Source organism: Astyanax mexicanus, chromosome 11 (genome assembly GCF_023375975.1).
Source record: "Astyanax mexicanus isolate ESR-SI-001 chromosome 11, AstMex3_surface, whole genome shotgun sequence".
NCBI classification, from domain to species: Eukaryota; Metazoa; Chordata; class Actinopteri; order Characiformes; family Acestrorhamphidae; genus Astyanax; species Astyanax mexicanus.
This window is the reverse complement of record NC_064418.1, coordinates 15,367,541-15,391,636: the sequence shown is the minus strand read 5'-3', so window position 1 is coordinate 15,391,636 and position 24,096 is coordinate 15,367,541. Positions and strand designations below refer to the sequence as shown.

Here is a 24,096-nt window from a genome sequence, read left to right as displayed (position 1 = left end):
TTAGAATTTTGTTTTGTTACTAATAAAAGTGCTATATGAAACTGCAGTAGTAGATTCTTGGAATTACTCTTTTTTTCAATGTTTTTTGCATTCAAGATTTTACAGTCAAACGTATCATTATCACATTTAACACATTTCCTAACATATTGCGCAACATATTGTTTTAAAGTCATACTGTCTACCCCTAATGGGCAACAATGCTTTTTTAGATAAAGAACAGATCAAAAGTTTGGACACACTGATTAAATATTTCTTCTGTAAGGATGCACCCAACCCTAGTTACAATAACTACATTATCAACTTATCCTACAACTTATCCTACTTATCCTGCCCATCCTTTTTAAAGAAAAAGACATTACAAAACTACAATGTACCAATATTTATTGGACACTTAGCATTTTAACATCCCGGCAGACATATTAATAAAGTCACAATATGACTTAAAACTCATTTTTGGCATATTATTCTGTCTTTTTAATTATTTTGACATTTTAACCAAATATTTTCAGTTGCCAAATATTCAGTGGATTCCTTTAATATCATAAAGGCAATCTAACCAATGTTTAAAGCCAAAAAGCTCTGTTGAAAAAAGTCTCTGAAGCTACTCTTCAAGAAACAGCTTGAGAAAAGCTATTGCAGGTAATCCTGGTTGCTTAAGATCTTTATTAAGACTAAAACGACAGCAAAACTCCTCCCATCCATTGAGAAACACAGCAATAGCTCTGTACATCCTGTCAAATGACACACAGCCTTACCTTAATGCAGTGGAATTAAAAGCTCAAGAAACAGTGCAGATCAAGGTCTGGATTAGAAGCTCCAGCTGCTGGATCAGTGGGCTGGACCTGACTGAGATTTTCAAATGAAGAAGAAAAAAAGGCCAGAGAGCTCATTTCCTCCTCAGCCCTGCCCTGGGCTCTTCTGATTGGATGACTGGACGACTGGAGTAGTTTAGGGGGAGCCTGGGGCCACTGTGTGCTGTCACACGGAAGTGTAAAGCCATCGATGTCCCAGGTAATTACCATTCACACACTCTCTCACACTCTTATCTGTGGGGGAAGGGTGGTTTTCCAGACACTCTTGGCTACTAAATTACTGGGGTTAGAAAATAATTCACTCTTAGGAAACTAAACTAAGAATCCAGCTCATGATAACTATTATGAAACTAACAAAAAAACTTTTTATAACTGTTTTAAAATATCCATATTTGAGTAATGTTAATCTATATTATGGCAAGAGCTACTCAACTAAGTAAAAAAACAAAAAGATGAACAGTCAGTCAATCTGAAAAATTTTAAGAACTTATCCTGAAGAGCATGTCACAAAAACCAGCAAACAGATTCTGATGAAACTGGTTCTCATCAGGACTGGCCCAGAAAAGGAAGAGCAAGAGTTTCCTCTGTTGTACAAGAAGTTTATCAGCGTTACCAGCCTCAGAAACTGCAAGCTATTTGGGTTTGTTTAACACTTTTAAGTTACTACATGATTCCTTATGTGTTCCTTCATAGTCTGGATGACTTCAGTATTCATTTACAATGTAGGAAAAAAAATATATAAAAAACAATAATAAAAAAAATTGTCCAAACTTTTTACTTGTAGTGAATCTGCCCAATATTGTTTATTTTACTTCAATCTTCGATATACAGTATAGTCATATCACAGCTTGTAGGATCATTGACTTTTTAAAATACACAGTTAGACCTGACCCCACAATGTGATTGGCTTAGAGACATTCTAGGAGTGCCAATAATATTGCAAGATAATGGCCCTCTGACCTTAAAACAATTGTGCTGTAACAATTAAGCAATAATATATTAAAGTCTTATGATATAACATCAGTCACTGCTTTACTGATCGATCGTCATTGAACCAAATGAACCCTGGTTCTTCTTTTCAGGCTTATAAGAACCTTGGTGCCTTTCAGTGAACCAGCTCACATTTGTACCAGTTTTGTTGGACATGAGGATACAACACAGAGTACTTCATCAGCAGAGGGCCTTGCACAACAGCTCTGTACAATTACAGATGCCAACAAATGTTGCCAAGGTATGTGGGAAAAAAATGCCTTGCTTTTTGATTCCATCTGGGCACAAATGTTGGTGGAAGGGCACTATCAAAGAATAATTTAAAGTACACTTATACAGTACCAGTCAAAAATCTGGACACGCCTCTTTTGATTTATTATGTTATTTTTATTATTTTTATTGCAATTCTGATGTAATCAAAAAGTTTTAAACAATACAAACTATTTTTATATTTTAGATTCTTCAAAGTAGCACCTTTTGCTTTGATGAGCAACTTCTTGCTCACTATTGGCTGATTCTAAGTGGCTTCTTGAGCTAGAACATGCATGTCTGTTTCCTTGTAGTTTAGTTTTTTCATTGTAGTTTTAATCTACAATTGAAAAAAATATACAAATACATACAGATCAGATTAATCAGAATGTGTGTCCAAACTTTTGACTGGTACTGTAGGTATAAGTGTGTGGGAAAGTAGCCTCTACCAGTAAGAGCTTCTGGTGAAGCCTCCTAACACCACAGTCTGTCTGGATGAAATTATTAGGCGAATGCTATAAATATAAATGCGCTTTAGCATTTTTTCCCAGGATTCCCTTAGTGTGTAAAGAGCAGTTCCCGTGACGACTGAGGAAGAGGATGGGGAGCTGTAATTGCTTACAAGCACAAGCTCAGCAGGACACCAGTCATTCTGCACAGGTTTAACAGCTTCCGTCTTCAGACAGTACCAGAGGGGTTTGATTAGGAGCAAAGCACCTGACACACACACACACACACACACACACAAAACCTGATGCCCATCTACAGTTGCAACTAATGAGTTCTCCTGCAATCAATTACTGTGTAATAAAACTATTATTAAACAATTTAACTATGACTCAGCATGATCAAATATTACTTTTAATACTTAAAATAAACAGTAGATCTTCCCTTCCTGTAATGTATCAAACTCTGAATACTTGTAGATATACTGATACTGATGTATTGGTTTAATATAGGATTATACAGTCATATATGGCAGTATAGAAAAGGACAAAGTAGCAGAGGGTAGTATAGGCAGTATAGGGTAGTATAGGATTATAGAGTAAAATAGGGCAGTATATGAACTAAAGTATAAGTTAGTGTAAGAGTATAGAAATATAAGGTATTATAGGAATATAGGGTAGCAGAGGGTAGTATAGGCAGTATAGGGTAGTAGAATTATATGGAAACATATGAGTATAGTGTAGTATAGAGAGTATACAGTTGTGGTCAAAAGTTTACATACACTTGTAGAAAAACATAATGTTATGGCTGTCTTGAGTTTTCAATAAGTTCTACAACTCTTATTTTTCTGTGATAGAGTGATCGGAACACATACATGTTTGTCACAAAAAACAGTCATAAAATTTGGTTCTTTCATAAATTTATTATGGGTCTGCTGAAAATGTCACCAAATCTGCTGGGTCAAAAATATACATACAGCAACAAAATTTGTCAATTTTGGTGATGTAGCGAGTTGTGTCAATCAAATTAGCTTCATGTCATGGCCTCTTCACTTCTTGTAAGTGATTCTGATTGACTACAGCTGTTGACTTCTCATGAGCCCATTTAAATAGGGCTCATTTGACCCAGTGATTAGACTCAGCTACAAAAGCTACAATGGGAAAGTCAAAGGAACTCAGTGTGGATCTGTAAAAAGCGAATTATTGACTTGAACAAGTCAGGGAAGTCACTTGGAGCCATTTCAAAGCAGCTACAGGTCCCAAGAGCAACTGTGCAGACAATTATACGCAAGTATAAAGTGCATGGAACAGTTGTGTCACTGCCACGATCAGGAAGAAAACGCAAGCTATCACATGCTGCCGAGAGGAGATTGGTCAGGATGGTCAAGAGTCAACCAAGAATCACCAAGAAGCAGGTCTGCAAGGATTTGGAAGCTGATGGAACACAGGTGTCAGTCTCCACAGTCAAGCGTGTTTTACATCGCCATGGACTGAGAGGCTGCTGTGCAAGAAAGAAGCCCTTGCTCCAGAAAAGGCACCTTAAGACTCGGCTGAAGTTTGCTGCTGATCACATGGACAAAGATAAAACCTTCTGGAGGAAAGTTCTCTGGTCAGACGAAACAAAAATTGAGCTGTTTGGCCACAACACCCAGCAATATGTTTGGAGGAGAAAAGGTGAGGCCTTTAATCCCAGGAACACCATGCCTACTGTCAAGCATGGTGGTGGTAGTATTATGCTCTGGGGATGTTTTGCTGCCAGTGGAACTGGTTCTTTGCAGAAAGTAAATGGGATAATGAAGAAGGAGGATTACCTCCAAATTCTGCAGGAAAACTTAAAACCATCAGCCCGAAGGTTGGGTCTTGGGCGCAGTTGGGTGTTCCAACAAGACAATGACCCAAAACACACATCAAAAGTGGTAAAGGAATGGCTAAACCAGGCTAGAATTAAGGTTTTAGAATGGCCTTCCCAAAGTCCTGACTTAAACCCCATTGAGAACATGTGGACAGTGCTAAAGAAACGGGTTCATGCAAGAAAACCATCACATTTAGCTGAACTGCACCAATTCTGTCAAGAAGAGTGGTCAAACATTCGACCTGAAGCTTGCCAGGAGCTTGTGGATGGCTACCAAAAGCGCCTAGTTGCCGTGAAAATGGCCGAGGGACATGTAACCAAATACTAATGTTGCTGTATGTATATTTTTGACCCAGCAGATTTGGTGACATTTTCAGCAGACCCATAATAAATTTATGAAAGAACCAAATTTTATGACTGTTTTTTGTGACAAACATGTATGTGTTCCGATCACTCTATCACAGAAAAATAAGAGTTGTAGAACTTATTGAAAACTCAAGACAGCCATAACATTATGTTTTTTTACAAGTGTATGTAAACTTTTGACCACAACTGTAAAGTAGTATAGAGATTAAAGGAGTATAGAGTAATATAGGGTAGTATAGGGTTATATGGTAATATACAAGTATAGAGTAGTATAGGGTAGTATAAGAGTATAAGGTAATATAGGGTAGTAAAGATTTATATGGTAATATATAGGTATAGAGTAGTATAGGGATTATAGGAGTATAGAGTAATATAGGGTAGTATAGGAGTATAAGGTAATATAGGGTAGTAAAGAATTATATTGTAATATATGAGTATAGAGCAGTATAGGGTAGTATAGGAGTATAAGGTAATATAAGGTAGTATAGGAGTATAAGGTAATATAAGGTAGTATAGGAGTATAAGGTAATATAGGGTAGTAAATGATTGTATGGTAATATATGAGTATAGAGTAATATAGGGTAGTATAGGAGTATAAGGTAATATAGAGTAGTAAAGGATTGTACGGTAATATATGAGTATAGAGTAATATAGGGTAGTATAGGAGTATAAGGTAATATAGGGTAGTAAATTATTATGTGGTAATATATGAATATAGAGTAGTGTAGGGATTATAGGAGTATAGAGTAATACATGGTAGTATAGGATTATATGGCGATATAGGAGTATAGAATAGTATATGGAAAAATAGGAACATAAGGTAATATATAAGTAAAGGGTAAGGGTTTATGGTAGTATTAAGCAGTATAGGGTAGTATAAATAAGTATAGTGTTATTCTGACAATTCCACAATTTCAGTCTTTCTCGTTTTGTTTTTTAAAGTGAATTGTCAAACTTTGTAAACTCTTGGTGGTAATCGCACTACATTGATGCAATCTAGAGCCCAAAACATGTATGAACATCTGAGAACATCCATGAAACCTGATGAGGACTAGCTCTGAGCAGTGTTCCAGGGCACAAGCGTATAATTGCTTCTTTCTGTCCCCCAGGGCTACCACAGTAAATATATGCATGTGCAATCTCCCAGCCATCTGTAAATACTTCACTCCAATGCATTTTATTGCATCCTTTGAGGTTTACGCATTCCTGCTGCTCTGACAGGCTCAGAGCTGAACTGCAGCAGAGTTTCCTACATTAATCACAGCATTTATAAATTCCTCCAGTGAACAGTAAACCAGCTTCCACATTAAAACACTTCTGATGTTTAGACAACTTTGATACCTTTATCACAGAGGCAGGAGTCCCTCAGTTCTTTACAACCCCTTTCCAACTTTAACAACATGGTAAGAGTCACTTCTTCCATTTACTTTTATTATATTTTAATTATTTAAGTGTTAGTCATACAAATTGCAATTCACACATTTTTACTTCAAATAAATTGATATTTACGAAAGGCTAACTGAATACTTAATTCTATTTTAAGTTCATTAGCTTATCACAGACTTAATGAGTACAAATCAAAGAACTACACTATATGCCCAATTGTACGTCCTGAACAAGGTGTGCCGCATTGCTCATTGCTCTCTGGCTGCTCTCATCACTTTCGCCTTGTGCCCGCGCTGTTAAAATAGCATCATATTTTAGGAATATACTGTATCTTTGCCGATAAGCGTAGTGGTCTGAAAATGAGGTGTGTTCAGGTACATTTCTAGCGTGATTCTAGCTTGGCTGTGGGAAATACAGGTGCAACAGTCAACAGTCAGCCACCCAATCCTATCTTATCCATGCAGGAGCACAGTGCACATCACGAATGCTTAGCACGTGTACACCCACACTTGTTACACACACAAATAAATGTGCTGATGCACACAAACCCAGCTTTTACATCAACAATAAACAAAACTAGAAAAGGAAAGTTCGATAACGAACTTTAAGTTGGCTTGGAAAAGTATGTTAATAACGTTGAATAGTTAAAATGGTTGCTAAGATATTTCTGTCTAAAGCGTATGAAGAGTGGTTGCTATGCTGTTGACTTTCGGCTAAATGTTGAAGTCCAAAAAGTTTTGGCTAACATGGTGAAAAGCTTATAATTATCTTATAAAGTAAAGTGTTGCTAAGTGGTTGCTAGGTAGTTGCTAGGCAGTTGCTAATGTAGTCCACATCGTTGCTTAGTGTTTGCTAATTGGTTGCTAGACAGTTGCGAACATATTCCAGGTGGTTGCTAAGCTGTTGCTAACTTGTTGCTAGGCAATTCCTAACGTATTCCAAATGGTTTTTAAGTGGTTATTAGGCAGTTTCTAATATTTTCCAGGTGGATGCTAACTGGTTGCTATGGTATCCGGGGTGGTTGCTAAGGTGTTGCTAGGAGGTTGCTAAGGTGTTGCTATGGTATCTTGGGTGGTTGCTAAGGTGTTGCTAGGTGGTTGCTAGGCGGTTGCTATGGTATCCAGGGTGGTTGCTAAGGTGTTGCTATGGGATCCGGGGTGGTTGCTAAGGTGTTGCTAGGTGGTTGCTAAGGTGTTGCTATGGTATCCAGGGTGGTTGCTAAGGTGTTGCTAGGTGGTTGCTAGGCGGTTGCTATGGTATCCAGGGTGGTTGCTAAGGTGTTGCTAGGTGGTTGCTAAGGTGTTGCTAGGTGGTTGCTATGGTGTTGCTATGGTATCCGGGGTGGTTGCTAAGGTGTTGCTAGGTGGTTGCTAAGGTGTTGCTATGGTATCCTGGGTGGTTGCTAAGGTGTTGCTAGGTGGTTGCTAGGCAGTTGCTAAGGTGTTGCTATGGTATCCTGGGTGGTTGCTAAGGTGTTTCTAGGTGGTTGCTAAGGTGTTGCTAGGTGGTTGCTAAGGTGTTGCTAGGTGGTTGCTAAGATGTTGCTATGGTATCCGGGGTGGTTGCTAAGGTGTTGCTAGGTGGTTGCTTAGGTGTTGCTATGGTATCCGGGGTGGTTGCTACGGTGTTTCTAAGTGGTTGCTAAGGTGTTGCTAGGTGGTTGCTAAGGTGTTGCTATGGTATCCAGGGTGGTTGCTAAGGTGTTGCTAGGTGGTTGCTAAGGTGTTGCTAGGTGGTTGCTAAGGTGTTGCTATGGTATCCAGGGTGGTTGCTGAGGTGTTGCTAGGTGGTTGCTAGGTGGTTGCTAGGGTGTTGCTAGGTGGTTGCTAAGGTGTTGCTAGGTGGTTGCTAAGGTGTTGCTATGGTATCCAGGGTGGTTGCTAAGGTGTTGCTAGGTGGTTGCTAGGTGGTTGCTAGGGTGTTGCTAGGTGGTTGCTAAGGTGTTGCTATGGTATCCAGGGTAGTTGCTAAGGTGTTGCTAGGTGGTTGCTAAGGTGTTGCTAGGTGGTTGCTAAGGTGTTGCTATGGTATCCAGGGTGGTTGCTAAGGTGTTGCTAGGTGGTTGCTAGGTGGTTGCTAGGGTGTTGCTAGGTGGTTGCTAAGGTGTTGCTAGGTGGTTGCTAAGGTGTTGCTATGGTATCCAGGGTGGTTGCTAAGGTGTTGCTAGGTGGTTGCTAGGTGGTTGCTAGGGTGTTGCTAGGTGGTTGCTAAGGTGTTGCTATGGTATCCAGGGTGGTTGCTGAGGTGTTGCTAGGTGGTTGCTAGGTGGTTGCTAGGGTGTTGCTAGGTGGTTGCTAAGGTGTTGCTAGGTGGTTGCTAAGGTGTTGCTATGGTATCCAGGGTGGTTGCTAAGGTGTTGCTAGGTGGTTGCTAGGTGGTTGCTAGGGTGTTGCTAGGTGGTTGCTAAGGTGTTGCTATGGTATCTAGGGTGGTTGCTAAGGTGTTGCTAGGTGGTTGCTAAGGTGTTGCTAGGTGGTTGCTAAGGTGTTGCTATGGTATCCAGGGTGGTTGCTAAGGTGTTGCTAGGTGGTTGCTAGGTGGTTGCTAGGGTGTTGCTAGGTGGTTGCTAAGGTGTTGCTAGGTGGTTGCTAAGGTGTTGCTATGGTATCCAGGGTGGTTGCTAAGGTGTTGCTAGGTGGTTGCTAGGTGGTTGCTAGGGTGTTGCTAGGTGGTTGCTAAGGTGTTGCTAGGTGGTTGCTAAGGTGTTGCTATGGTATCCAGGGTGGTTGCTAAGGTGTTGCTAGGTTGTTGCTAAGGTGTTGCTAGGTGGTTGCTAAGGTGTTGCTATGGTATCCGCGGTGGTTGCTAAGGTGTTCCTAGGTGGTTGCAAGGTGGTTGCTAAGGTGTTGCTAGGTGGTTGCTAGGGTGTTGCTAGGTGGTTGCTAAGGTTTTGCTAGGTGGTTGCTAAGGTGTTGCTATGGTATCCAGGGTGGTTGCTAAGGTGTTGCTAGGTGGTTGCTAAGGTGTTGCTATGGTATCCGGGGTGGTTGCTAAGGTGTTGCTAGGTGGTTGCTAAGGTGTTGCTAGGCGGTTGCTAAGGTGTTGCTATGGTGTCTGGGGTGGTTGCTAAGGTGTTGCTAGGTGGTTGCTAAGATGTTGCTATGGTATCTGGGGTGGTTGCTAAGGTGTTGCTAGGTGTATCTAACTGGTCGCTAGGCAGTTGCTACCATTTCTAAAGTGGTTGCTAAGCAGTTGCTAGGCAGTTGCTAACGTTTTCCAGGTGGTTGCTAAGGTGTTGCTATCTGGTTGCTAGGCAGTTGCTAACGTATTACACATGGTTGCTAAGTGGTTGCTAGGCAGTTGCTAATGTTTTCCAGGTGGTTGCTAAGGTGTATCTAACTGGTTGCTAGGCAGTAGTAGATAAAAAGAAAGAGTGTTAAATGTAGAAGTACAGAAAAAGGGAGAGCCTGAAATAGAGAAGTAGAGAGAAAATCAGCGTGAGAAGTAGAGAAAGAACATCCGAGAATGTGAGAAAAAGAGTGACAAGTAGAGAGAAATATTGAGCAAGAGAAAGAGAATTAGGGAAAAAGAGAGATCGAGAAATAAAGAAGTAGAGAAAGAAAGAGGATGTAGTAGAGAGATAGATAGAAAGAGAAAGCAAGACAGAAAAGTAGAGTGAAAGAGAAGTGGAGAGAAGAGCGAGAAATAAAGAGAGAGTAAGAGAGAAATAGAGAAATAGAAAAGTAGAAAGAAAGAGACATAGAAAAGTAGAGAGAGTGAGAAAGAGAGAGTGAGAAATAGAGAAGAAGAGAGCAAAAGAGAGTGAGAAATAGAGAGAGAGTGAGAAATAGAGACGTAGAGAGAGAGTGAGAAAGAGAGAGTGAGAAATAGAGACGTAGAGAGAGAGTGAGAAATAGAGACGTAGAGAGAGAGTGAGAAAGAGTGAGAAATAGAGAATTAGAGAGAGTGAGAAATAGAGACGTAAAAAAGAGTGAGAAAGAGAGAGTGAGAAATAGAGAAGTAGAGAGAGAGTGAGAAATAGAGACGTAGAGAGAGAGTGAGAAATAGAGAAGTAGAGAGCAAAAGAGAGAGTGAGACAGAGAAGTAGAGAGCAAACGAGAGAGTGAGAAGTAGAGAAGTAGAGAGCAAAAAAAAGAGTGAGAAATAGAGAAGTAGAGAGAGAGTGGGAAAGATAGAGTGAGAATTAGAGAAGTAGAGAGAGAGTGAGAAAGAGAGAGTGAGATAGAGAAGTAGAGAGAGAGTGAGAAATAGAGACGTAGAGAGAGAGTGAGAAAGAGAGAGTGAGATAGAGAAGTAGAGAGAGAGTGAGAAATAGAGTGAGAAATAGAGACGTAGAGAGAGAGTGAGAAAGAGAGTGAGAAATAGAGACGTAGAGAGAGAGTGAGAAATAGAGTGAGAAATAGAGACGTAGAGAGAGAGTGAGAAAGAGAGTGAGAAATAGAGGAGTAGAGAGCAAAAGAGAGTGAGAAATAGAGAAGTAGAGAGCAAAAGAGAGAGTGAGAAGTAGAGAAGTAGAGAGCAAAAGAAAGAGTGAGAAATATAGAAATAGAGAGAGAGTGGGAAAGAGAGTGAGAATTAGAGAAGTAGAGAGCGAAAGAGAGAGTGAGAAAGAGAGAGTGGTTGCTAAGCAGTTATTAGGTGGTTGCTAAGCCCTGGCTGGGGTGCCGGGGTGTCCAAACTTTTGACTGATAGCTGCTCCATACAGCAGCTCCTCCATACACTCACAGTACTGGAGGAGCAGGGGAGAGAAGGGGTTCCGTGCGCAGAGCTGCTCGTGTGCGAGATGGAACTCTGGGCCCCCCATTCATTTCTATGGGAAAACTTCGTACGAAAATTGTACGAAAACCGTACGTCGTATCACTTCGCAACCTCCTATTAATTTTAAGATCTCGGTAAGATCTATAAGCTCGCCAAATTTGGTCTTCGTATCTCAAAAATTGTGGCGGTTACGGACGTTTAAAATTTCGCCCCATTCATTCCTATGGGGAAAAAATGCGTACGTTTACGAAGTTTTTACGAAAACCGTACGATAAATCGCTTCAAAAAGCACAAGCACGCTAAGTTGGCATAGGTCCTACGATCCGTGAAAGTTTCGTGATTCTACGTTGAAAGCTCTAGGAGGAGTAGCGTACAGAAAAAAAGGCGTAAGAATAATAATAATAACTAGAAAAGGCAAAGTTCGTGAACGAACTTTAAGTTGGCTTGTCAAATAGTTACTAAGTTGTGTAGTGTGGTGTGGAGTGTGTGGGGTGTGGAGTGGGTTGTGGAGTGTGTTTGGTGTGGTGTGTTTGGAATGTGGGGTGGAGTGTGGTGTATGTGTGGTGGAGTGTGGGGTGAGTTGTGTGTATTAGGTGTGGAGTGTGTGTGTTGTGGAGTGTGTGTGGTGTGGTGTGTAGAGAGTGTGGTGTGGTGTGGAGTGTGTGTGGTGTGGTGTGTAGAGTGTGGTGTGTGTGTGTGAAGTGTGTGTGGAGTGCATGGGGTGTGAAGTGTGTGTGGTATGTGTGTGGTGGAGTGTGTGTGGTGTGGGGTATGTGAGCTGTGGAGTGTGTGTGTGGTTTAAAGTGTGTGTGGTGTGGGGTTTGTTTGGTGTGGAGTGTGTGTGGTGTGGGGTATGTGTGGTTTGAAGTGTGTGTGGTGTGGGGTATGTGTGGTTTGAATTGTGTGTGGTGTGGGGTTTGTGTGGTTTGAAGTGTGTGTGGTGTGGGGTTTGTGTGGTGTGGAGTGTGTGTGGTGTGGGGTATGTGTGGTTTGAAGTGTGTGTGGTGTGGGGTATGTGTGGTTTGAAGTGTGTGTGGTGTGGGGTATGTGTGGTTTGAAGTGTGTGTGGTGTGGGGTTTGTGTGGTGTGGAGTGTGTGTGGTGTGGGGTATGTGTGGTTTAAAGTGTGTGTGGTGTGGGGTATGTGTGCTGTGGAATGTGTGTGGTGTGGGGTGTGAAGTGTGTGTGGTATGTGTGTGGTGGAGTGTGTGTGGTGTGGGGTATGTGAGCTGTGGAGTGTGTGTGTGGTTTAAAGTGTGTGTGGTGTGGGGTATGAAGTGTGTGTGGGGTGGAGTGTGTGTGGTGTGTGTGTGGTGGAGTGTGTGTGGTGTGGGGTATATGAGCTGTGGAGTTTGTGTGTGGTTTAAAGTGTATGTGGTGTGGGGTATGTGTGGTGTGGAGTGTGTGGTGTGGGGTGTGAAGTGTGTGGTATGTGTGGGGTGGAGTGTGTGGTGTGGGGTATGTGAGCTGTGGAATGTGTCTGGTTTAAAGTGTGTGTGGTGTGGGGTTTGTGTGGTGTGGAGTGTGTGTGGTGTGGGGTATGTGTGGATTGAAGCGTGTGTGGTGTGGGGTATGTGTGGTTTGAAGTGTGTGTGGTGTGGGGTTTGAAATGTGTGTGGTGTGGGGTTTGTGTGGTGTGGAGTGTGTGTGGTGTGGGGTATGTGTGGATTGAAGCGTGTGTGGTGTGGGGTATGTGTGGTTTGAAGTGTGTGTGGTGTGGGGTTTTAAATGTGTGTGGTGTGGGGTTTGTGTCGTGTGGAGTGTGTGTGGTGTGGGTTATGTGTGGTTTGAAATGTATGTGGTGTGGGGTATATGAGCTGTGGAGTGTGTGGTTTAAAGTGTGTGTGGTGTGGGGTATGTGTGGTGTGGAGTGTGTGGTGTGAATTGTGTGTGGTATGTGTGGGGTGGAGTGTGTGTGGTGTGGGCTATGTGAGCTGTGGAGTGTGTGTGATTTCAAAGTGTGTGTGGTGTGGGGTTTGTGTGGTGTGGAGTGTGTATGGTGTGGGGTATGTGTGGTTTGAAGTGTGTGTGGTGTGGGGTATGTGTGGTTTAAAGTGTGTGTGGTGTGGGGTTTGTGTGGTGTGGAGTGTGTGTGGTGTGGGGTATGTGTGGTTTGAAGTGTGTGTGGTGTGGGGTATGTGAGCTGTGGAGTGTGTGTGTGGTGTGGAGTGTGTGTGGTGTGGGGTATGTGTGGTTTGAAGTGTGTGTGGTGTTGGGTATGTAAGCTGTGGAGTGTGTGTGTGGTATGGAGTGTGTGGGGTGTGAGGTATGTGTGCTGTGGAGTGTGTGTGTGGTATGGAGTGTGTGGGGTGTGGGGTATTTGTGGTGTGGAGTGTGTGTGGTGTGGGGTATATGAGCTGTGGAGTTTGTGTGTGGTTTAAAGTGTATGTGGTGTGGAGTATGTGTGGTGTGGAGTGTGTGGTGTGGGGTGTGAAGTGTGTGGTATGTGTGGGGTGGAGTGTGTGGTGTGGGGTATGTGACCTGTGGAGTGTGTGTGGTTTAAAGTGTGTGTGGTGTGGGGTTTGTGTGGTGTGGAGTGTGTGTGGTGTGGGGTATGTGTGGATTGAAGTGTGTGTGGTGTGGGGTATGTGTGGTTTGAAGTGTGTGTGGTGTGGGGTATGTGAGCTGTGGAGTGTGTGTGTGGTATGGAGTGTGTGGGGTGTGGGGTATGTGTGGGGTGGAGTGTGTGTGGTGTGGGCTATGTGAGCTGTGGAGTGTGTGTGGTTTAAAGTGTATGTGGTGTGGGGTATGTGTGGTGTGGTGTGGGGTGTGAAGTGTGTGGTATGTGTGGGGTGGAGTGTGTGGTGTGGGGTATGTGAGCTGTGGAGTGTGTGTGGTTTAAAGTGTGTGTGGTGTGGGGTTTGTGTGGTGTGGAGTGTGTGTGGTGTGGGGTATGTGTGGTGTGGTGTGGGGTGTGAAGTGTGTGTGGTATGTGTGGGGTGGAGTGTGTGGTGTGGGGTATGTGAGCTGTGGAGTGTGTGTGGTTTAAAGTGTGTGTGGTGTGGGGTTTGTGTGGTGTGGAGTGTGTGTGGTGTGGGGTATGTGTGGATTGAAGTGTGTGTGGTGTGGGGTTTGAAGTGTGTGTGGTGTGGGGTTTGTGTGGGGTGGAGTGTGTGTGGTGTGGGGTATGTGTGGTTTGAAGTGTGGTTTAAAGTGTGTGTGGGGTGGAGTGTGTGTGGTGTGGGGTATGTGTGGTGTGGAGTGTGTTTGGTGTGGGGTATGTGTGGTGTGGAATGTGTATAAGGTGTGGTGTGGACTGTGTGTGGTGTGGGGTGTGTGCTGTGTGTGTAGTGTTGTATTGGTTCTGGTGTGGGTTGTGTTCAGCAGTCTCCTCTCCATACAGATACAGTACTGAGGAGCAGGGCAGAGAGGGGGGCCGTGCGCAGGATCGGCTGGTGTGTGTGAGATGGCCAACATTCCGCCCATTCATTCCTATGGGGAAAGTTCGTACGATAATTTTACGAAAACCGTAAATCGTATCGGTGAGATCAGCATATCGTCTGAAACGTCTCTGCAAGTTCTGTATGTCTTGTGAATTTCGTTGTTCTAGCTTAAAAATTGTGACTTTTAGAGCAGTTTGAAAAAAGTGTGAATGGAAGTCTATGGGAAAAAATCTGACTTTGGCGGACCACCGATCGGACCCTGGTGGTCCGATCACTTAGAAAAGCACAAGCACACCCCGCGGCAATAGGTTCTATCATCTTGTGAAGTTTCGTGGTTCTAGCTTGAAAACTGTAGGAGGAGAAACTGTTTATAAAAAGTTTATAGAATAATAATAATAATAAGATTACGAAGAACAGTAAGTTGGCTTTTCCAAGCCAACTTAATAATAATAAGAAGATTACGAAGAACAAGAAGTTGGCTTTTCCAAGCCAACTTAATAAAAAATAAAATAACATGTTCCCTTAGCGGCAGGCATATCTTCCTTCTTTAGGTTCCTTTGCTGAGACAAAAGCACCATGCTGTTAAGATATCAACGTGTCAAAGTCAGAGCAAACCTGGCTCCTAAAGGGAATGACAACTGGCACAAAGTTCAAGCCGCGCAAGGCACATTTTTTGTGCCCTCGTAAAACCAAAGACACACTTTAAATCCAGCTGCACAAGTTTTCTCAGCATCTTGAAGGAGTTCCTGGAGGTACTGAACAATCGTTGCAAATTGTCCTTTACTCTGTGAAGCTCCAGATCATCCCAAATCACCTCAAATCACCATCTTGGTTTGGAGTTTTAGATCAGGGGATTGTGGAGAACAAACTCTATTGTTCTTATTTACTCTATAATTCCATATGTGACCCTTAATTATTTCCATGTCTTTAGCATTAATCCACAATCCAGAAAAATGTCCCTTGACTGGTATTGTCCATTATCAATTTTTGTGCAATGTACGGATATGGCTTCAATTATTTTCGTTGACTCCAATATTGGCCATTGTGTTTCTTTATGTAAATTTCAGTAGCACTGCCAGTAGCACTGTTCTGTTCTCTCATCTTCTCTCTGTCTTATGCAAGGATGAGCCTGTGAGCTGACAGCGACATCTATCTTGTAGCAAAACAATGCAGATAATGACAAAGCATCAATAATTGTGCCTCCACACTTAGAGAGCATAGAGATCTACAGTAACAGATTAACTTTTCAACTGCCATAATAGTGAGGAATACAGTTTTCCTGCAACTGTAGTCTTTCACACTGTTTATTCAAGCTGCACAGACATCTACAGTTTGTATTTCAATGCAAGACAAACATAAACTGGGAAAGGTGTGTTTACACTAATGGGTAAAGGGCTGAGGTTGTGTAAATCACAATTGTTGCCAAACAAATACCTTAAGCTTCCAACACTACCTGGACAGCGTAAAGATTATATTTTATATTATATTGTAATTATATTTTGTTAAATTCTCTTGGTTTGAAACACACAAGTGTGCAGTTACTTTACTGCACTAGCTACATATTAATAAATGTATTCTATGTATTGTTTAGTTTTGAAACACTATGAAGTGTGGCGGCCTGTGGTTTGGGAGAGGAGGGAGTTAAAGCACGTGAAAGAAACGTGGTCAGGTATGCGGTGTGCAGACTTGTCTGTGCACAATTCCAGCTGCAGGAATGCCTCTGTCGCCACCATCCTGTGACATCACATCCTAAGATGCCTTTGGTTCACATTGCATTCATTCTTAAAATGAACCATGCCAGAATGAATTTAAAAATGGGTTGAGTTTTTTATGGTGCACATCAGAATTCAAAAGGCAGCGTTCACACTTACAGTAATGAACCACACTAACAGAGCAATCACACCAGGGATCACTTTAAATCAACCAAAGCTGACAAATACAAACACACCCTAAGATCCAGACACTCCTATCCTACACAGGAGAAAGTCACTGGCTTCCCAGATCACAGTAGACTCTATGAGACGTCTGAATGCTTCTTCTCTCATCAGGCATTAAACAGAATCTGGCAGATCCCCTGGCTGAGATAATTACTACTGGAGCATATTCACAAAGAGAATGCTAACTCCCCGCACTACTTGCATGCCTGGCCTTCAGACGATCAGCCCTGCTGTCAGCACAGAACCACACTGCAATACCAGAGGAACCAGGATTATTCTTTATTTACTGGAGGAGCAGTAAACCCCTCACTCTCTCACAGACTAAAAGAGCTTTCACATTCTATGTAACTTTTTTTCTTCAGACCTTAGAACTATTGTCACAATCCCCTCCAGTGAGGGTTCTGTAATCAACTGGCAATCTGCTTTGAGGGTTCTGTACAGACCTGGCAACCTATGACCGAAATTTAACGTGCGAAAAAAAAGACGGAGGAGAAGTGATTGTAAGTAGACAGGAAAATGAACAGCAGAAGAAAAACAAAATAGAGCTCAGAAATATTTGCACTGATGTGTTTCTTCCAATCTTATTGGAAGATTCATGTTGCAGCCATGTGGTGTTCCTAATGAATTGGCAAAATGTGGCTACAGATATAAGAAAATAAAGGAATAAAAACCTGGTCGTGACCTGGTGTGAATTCTAAGTAATAAGCTCAGCTGCAGTCTGAACTCAATCAAAGCTCTTTAAATTCTGACAAGGATTAAAGTGAAACTTAACGTGAAGCACTGCTCACTGCTCACACATGTGAGCCACTTACAAAGTGAAAATCATTTGGACAGATGTCAGATATGAGTCACATTAAAAATATTGTGTGAAAAGCCCAAAACAAAGATCAGATTTGGATAGAAAATTGGATTTGGGCCACTTTTACCTGTTGTTTGAACTGAGCCTTAGGCAGCAGCTTAGAGGAGTCCATGGCTGCTGATGGTCAGGACATTTAGATATTTTGTTTGTCATTTTTAATGCATTTTAATAGGGGTGGGAATCTGATTACAACACAGAGGTCTGTGATGTGATTATAAATCAATTATCAATGCAAACAATTGTTGATGTAGCATGACAGCATGAGCGGCTACAGACAAATGAGGGAAATGCGTGATTAAGCGATATGCATACAAAATGTGTCCCCGTTTCACAAACTGTGTAGCCACATGTTGGCAGGTCCAATGGCATCATCCAGGTCCAACTTGAGATGCGTTGGAGAATCGAAATCGAAATTAAAATCATTAAAAAACAATGTGTTCAGTATTCAGCCTTCCATCAAATGTTTCATTTAGTTCGAATTCAGTTTTGCTTATTTCCATGCATCCCTACCTTAAAAACATCACATACAGTACTGTTGTGCAGAAGAGGTTATGAATGCAGTTCTAAATGAGTGATCAGAGGAGAGAGAAAGTGAAGTGCACAGCACAGGGTTACACAGTACAGTAAAACACTGTTCTAGTCTGATAGCATTCCTGCAGATCTCACAGCAAAACAGCAGTTTAGGGAACAAAGACAGTGAAACACGAACAGAAGCCGAGCTGAATAAGCTTCGCTCTTGGGTGGCAATAATCTCCCGAGCCTGGAGAAAAAAAAAGAATTTACTGGCACTGAAGAGACGTTCTACTAAAGTAACTTCTCCCACCTAACAGGTTTTTCCTGGCCGTGTACGTCACACGCTGTAGTTATTAGTGGATGATGAGCTGAAGGTATAATTACTGTTTACAGTGGCTGTGCTCACTTGGATGGCTTCTTTCCTGTCAAAAGAGTCAAAAACCACAACAGACCCGTGGCTTATTAAAGGCTGAACTTGATAAGCTGGGTGAATGTGGCGCATGATTACAAAGCATTCTGCTAAAGTTATTAAAGGACTTATACTATGGCAATAACTGAGCTTTACTTTTTTTTAGTTGTAGTTGTTTTTTTAATAAATGATTGTTGTAGTTGTATGCAGGCATTAATGATGAACCTCCAAAGTAAACTATTCCCTGTCTCATTGAAAGTTTTTTTTTTTTTTTTTATATATATTTCCTACATTGTAAATAAATACTAAAGTCATCCAGACTATAAAGGAACACATAAGGAATCATGTCGTAACTGAAAAGTGTTTGACCAACCAAAATACTCTGTGAAGCATTTAGGTGGGGTGATGTTAACTTTTTTAACAACAGCAAATAGCTCCCTTCCAACTTAGACACTTCCTACATTTCCTACATACAGAGCAGGAGAATCTCTCGCTATCTTTAAGAAACTCCTGAAGACAGAGCTCTTCAAAGAGCACTTACTCTCCTAACACCTCTAACACACTAACTACTCTAACCTCATTTTCTTCTTCCCCTCCTTCACTCCTCTATCACATTATTTCCCTTTGACCTCCTTTAGGCCCTATCTAAAGATGTTTTTACCTTTTTTACCTAAATTTCTATTACTTATATACTTCACTATTGTAAGTCGCTTTGGACAAAAGCGTCTGCCAAATGTAATGTAATGTAATGTAATTTCAGTTAAGAAAAAGTGTAAAATAAAAAAATTACTGCCACATAAAACCTGAGTTTCTTACAGGTTTCTGACAGAAGCACAAGCCTATCCTCTGAGATTTCCTCTGGCAGGTTCTATATGTAAAGATCATATTTTTTAATCATATTAAAACAGTAATTTGATTAAATTAATTAACTCCAATTAACCACCCAGCACTAGTATAAAACACTGTATATTTGAGCTGAAGTTATAAAGAGTGTTTCTTTTGATGAAAAATACATCTTTTCTAATGACTCTTCCATGTAAGTGCAGCGGGTGCTGCACAGTAAAACAGTGCACTCCCTGAGTGCTTCTGAAAGTCTTCTACATCCTGAGAGCTTTGATTTGCCAAACTGAGGGAGCAGCTATGTAAAAAATGCTTCATATTTATCTATTCATATGTTCATATTTATCTATTTTTGTCTTCTCCTGCTTTTTGGGCATCAGTTATATTAATATCCAGAGTGTTGGGCAGCTGCTTAGAGGAGTCCAGGGCTGCTGATGGTCGGGATAAGGTTTGAGGAATCAGAGTATTATTAAAGCACTTAAAGCTGAAATTTGCACCAAAAGGGCTTCTGAACAATAACTGTCAACAAGCCACGGGCCTAGCGAGAGGTTGGTTGGAGGTTGGAGGGGTTGTTTCTTTTTTTTTTGTGTTTACATTCATCATTTACATTTAAAATGTTGAAAAGATGGTTTCATTCTTAACCATATTTTGACCAAAAGCACAAAATATGTAAAAGCATGTAAACCTGGGGTGAACTGAGTAATGGCAGTGAATTGTCAGGGTATTACTAGCATGCTAGCTTGCTGTGTCAGCTTTTTGCTGAGATTGATGGCAGTGACAGATTTACAGCTTTGCTTTTATAGAAATCCTCTCTGCAGAGGGCAACAGGGAAGTGGTGTTTTTGAGAAGGCACTGGTGGACACGCCCTCTGCCAGGGTTCGGGTGACACAGTGGTGCCTCGGGGCTTCAGGGCTGTTCACTGGGCAGGTTTTCATACCTCAACTATTCCTGGCCTTTTGCAGGTCGAGGTAAACAGACAAGTTTGGGTCATAATGCAAAAGGGACTGGTGGAAGTTGATCCCGAGGGTAATACATATATATACATATACATATACATATATATATATATATATATATATATATATATATATATATATATATATATATATATATATATCTTCAAACATACAAGTACAGTGCCCTCCATAATTATTGGCACCCCTGGTTAAGATGTGTTCTTTAGCTTCTCATAAATTGAGTTTTGTTCAAAATAATATAGGACCACGATGGAAAAAAAGAGTAAAATACAACCTTTAACTCAAGTGAATTTATTCAGTAGGAAAAAAATCCCACATTAAGAAATAATTATTTAACATCAAATCATGTGTGCCACAATTATTAGCACCCCTGATGTTAATACTTTGTACAACCCCCTTTTGCCAACAAAACAGCACCTAATCTTCTCCTGTAATGTTTCACAAGATGGGAGAATACAGAAAGAGGGATCTTTGACCATTCCTCTTTGCACATTCTCTCTAAATCATCCAACGACCTGGGTCCTCTCCTCTGCACTCTCCTCTTCAGCTCACCCCACAGGTTTTCAATGGGGTTGAGGTCTGGGGACTGAGATGGCCATGGGAGGAGCTTGATTCTGTGTGCGGTGAACCATTTCTGTGTAGATTTGGCCACATGTTTAGGGTCATTATCTTGCTGAAAGACCCAGTGACGACCCATCTTCAGCTTTCGGGCAGAAGCCACCAGATTTTGTTTTAAAATGTCCTGGTATTTTAGAGCATTCATGATGCCATGCACCCTAACAAGGTTCCCAGGGCCTTTAGAAGAGAAACAGGCCCACAGCATCACTGATCCCCCGCCGTATTTCACAGTGGGCATGAGGTTGCCTCCATATGGCGAACAGTGACAATTTGTATTCGCAAAAAATGACAGACCTGAATGAGGATTATTCATTTCCATTCAATGAAACTGATGAGGAAGAGTTTGAACATACTATCAAGGACTGTGTGGTTGAGCATGCAAATAGACAGTATAGCAAGTGTGACAGTTTGAATTTGAACACTATTGACCATATGGAACATAAAATATATGAGTTTGGAAATGATATTGACCCAGAAAACAACTTCTACAATAACATCAATAACTCATGTGAGTATTACACAGATGAACAGTTCAATAGTAAGGTCAATATGGAAGGTGCTTTTTCCATAATACACTTCAATAGCAGAAGCCTTAACAAAATTTTTTCAAAAATTAAGGAGTATTTGAATAAATTTAATAAGTTCACTATCATTGCAGTATCTGAGACTTGGCTTGAACATAATAAAGAGTATGATGTTGGGCTGGAGGGATATGAGCTATTTACAGTAAACAGGGTTAATAAAGTAGGAGGAGGGGTTGCCATCTATGTTGATACAGCTTTGCAATGCAATATGGTTACAGGGATGTCATATGCAATAGACAATATAATGGAGTGCATAACCATAGAAATTAACATAGAAAAATCTAAAAATATATTAATCAGTTGTGTATATAGAACACCAGGAACCTGCCTTGACATATTCAAAGATAAATTAGAGGACATACTAGACCAGTTAAATAAAGTTCAAATTATATGTGGGGATTTTAACATTGATTTATTAAATCCAAATGGGCATAAAAAGACAACAGACTTTATGAATTCATTGTATAGCAACAATCTATTCCCTGTAATCATAAAACCATCCAGAATAACTACAGACACTGCAACACTGATTGACAACATATGGACAAACAAAATAGAAGCTAGAATAATTGGTGGACTGCTCATAATAGACATCAGTGATCACCTTCCAGTCTTTGCAGTATTTCAAAACATGTTTATGGTTAAAAAAGAAAATAGGTCAAATACATTTAAATTAGTAAGACATAGAACACCAGAAACTTTAGCAGCTCTCAGGGTGGACTTAATGAAACAAGCCTGGACAGACATATATACAAATAATGATCCAAATAAGGCATATGGGGTTTTTCTGTCCATACTAACAGGGTTATACGAAAAAAATTGTCCTTTAAGAAAACACAAAATAAGAAACAAATATGAGGGCAAGCCATGGATAACAAAGGGGATTGCAAATGCATGTAAAAAGAAAAATATATTATATAAAAGATTTATAAAACAAAGAACAAATGAAGCAGAATACAAATATAAGAGGTACAAAAACAAATTAATAAGTATTATGAGATTTAGTAAGAAGGATTACTATCAGAAAGTATTAGAGCAGTGTAGGAGCAACATGCAAGGAATATGGAAAGTTCTTAATAGCATAATTAGAAAAGGTTCTGGGAAAACAAGCAACCCTAATTACTTTGTAAAAGGAAACCATACAATTATAAATAAAGCAGAAGATATCGCTAATGGATTTAATGATTATTTTGTTAACATAGGATATAACTTAGCAAAAGAGATTGTGGAGCCTAGAAACAAGGATGGGATAGAATATGATATTATTACTAAAAACCCTCACTCCATTTTTTTAGGGGCACTGATGAAAAAGAAATACTTGAAATTGTAAACAAATGTAAAAATAAAACATCTGCTGACTACAATAACATTGATATGTCACTGGTGAAAAATATAATAGAATGCATAGTGAAACCTTTTACACATATTTGCAATCAGTCCCTTCAAACAGGCATATTTCCTAACAAAATGAAAACAGCTAAAGTTATTCCTATCTATAAATGTGGAGACAGACATAAATTCTCTAATTATAGACCAATTTCTCTTCTATCCCAGTTTTCAAAAATTTTAGAAAAACTATTTGTCCACAGGCTTGAACACTTTATAGAAAAGCATAATCTATTGAGTGATCATCAATATGGTTTTAGAGAACATAGGTCCACCTCGATGGCAGTGATGCAATTAGTAGAAGAAATAGCTACAGCAATAGATAAGAAGGAATATACTGTTGGAGTATTTATAGACCTAAAAAAGGCATTTGACACTATTGATCATGAAATATTGTTAAAGAAACTGGAAAGATATGGAGTGAGAGGTGTAGCATATTCATGGCTTAAAAGTTATCTAGGAAATAGATACCAATATGTGCAAATAGGCAATAGTAAATCGGATTTATTGAAGGACACTTGTGGGATTCCTCAAGGTTCAGTGTTAGGACCCAAATTGTTCACATTGTATGTAAATGACATTTGTAAAGTATCAAAACTATTAAAAATTGTATTATTTGCTGATGATACAAACTTATATTGTTCTGGGGAGAAATTGGAATGGCTTCTGAATACAGTCGAAAGAGAATTGAGTACTTTAAAGAGATGGTTTGATATCAATAAGCTATCGTTGAATTTAGGTAAAACAAAGTTTATAATATTTGGTAACAGAAAAATCAGAAATGAAGCTAAACTTAGGAAAGATGATGTTGAAATTGAAAGAGTATATGAAAATAAATTTCTGGGTGTGATAATTGATCATAAATTATGTTGGAAACCACATATTAATAATGTAAAAACTAAAATCTCTAAAACCATTGCAATACTGTATAAAACCAAACATATTTTGAATCAAAAATCATTATTTATACTGTACTGTTCTTTCATAGTTCCATACATGACCTATTGTGTGGAAGTATGGGGAAACGTATATAAAACTAACATGCATCAAATTTTCATGCTACAGAAAAAAGCAATACGAATTATTAACCAAGCAGACTTCTATGAATCAACAAACAAATTATTTATTAATTTATGGGCTCTAAAATTCACTGATCTAGTTGACTTACACATTGCACAGATAATGTATAGAGTGCAAAACAATTCGCTTCCTGACTGTATTCAGAAGCTTTTTGAATTGAGAGAGAATAAGTATGAGCTGAGAGCAACAAGTATGTTTAAAAAAATAAGAGCAAGAACAAATATAAAAAATAGATGTGTATCAGTCAGGGGGGTCACTTTGTGGAATGGTTTTAACAATGAATTGAAAATGTGTAGTTCACTCAGCAAATTTAAAAAAACTTACAAGAGAAAAGTAGTAAACTCCTATAAACATGAACAGTGATTAAATATGGAATGTGTGGCTTTTTTATTTTTTTTTTTTTTTTTGACTCATTTTGTGTTTTTGATTTGCAAAATAATGGAATTTAGAATGTGAGATAATGTAAAAAGGATAGGCAAAAATAAGCCAAAGCTTCAGCCTATACCTTTTCGGTTCATATTTGTGTTGTTGATATGCTTATTAACAGAAAACTTTTCTGTTTATGTGTATGTATATGTGTTTTCAACCGAAATAAACATGACTAAACTAAGGTGCTTTTCTGCATACTCAGCTCTTGTGTTACGCCAGACCCACTTAGAGCATTTGTTGCCAAAAAGCTCTATCTTTGTTT

The 24,096-nt window shown here is 40.1% G+C and overlaps 1 protein-coding gene across 3 annotated transcripts in view; it reads right to left on the bottom strand.

Moving 5' to 3' along the window:
- The window catches only part of lypd6b (LY6/PLAUR domain containing 6B), a 70,685-nt gene that overhangs the window by 14,682 nt on the left and 31,907 nt on the right, over window positions 1-24,096 (bottom strand). Inside the window, exon 1 of one of the 3 annotated variants that reach the window (XM_049484986.1) lies at window positions 756-915. The exons of the other annotated variants lie outside the window; for them this stretch is intronic. The gene's annotated coding sequence lies outside the window, so the exon portion shown is untranslated. Of the gene's footprint in view, window positions 1-755; window positions 916-24,096 lie in introns of those variants that run through there. 3 annotated transcript variants of the gene reach the window in all.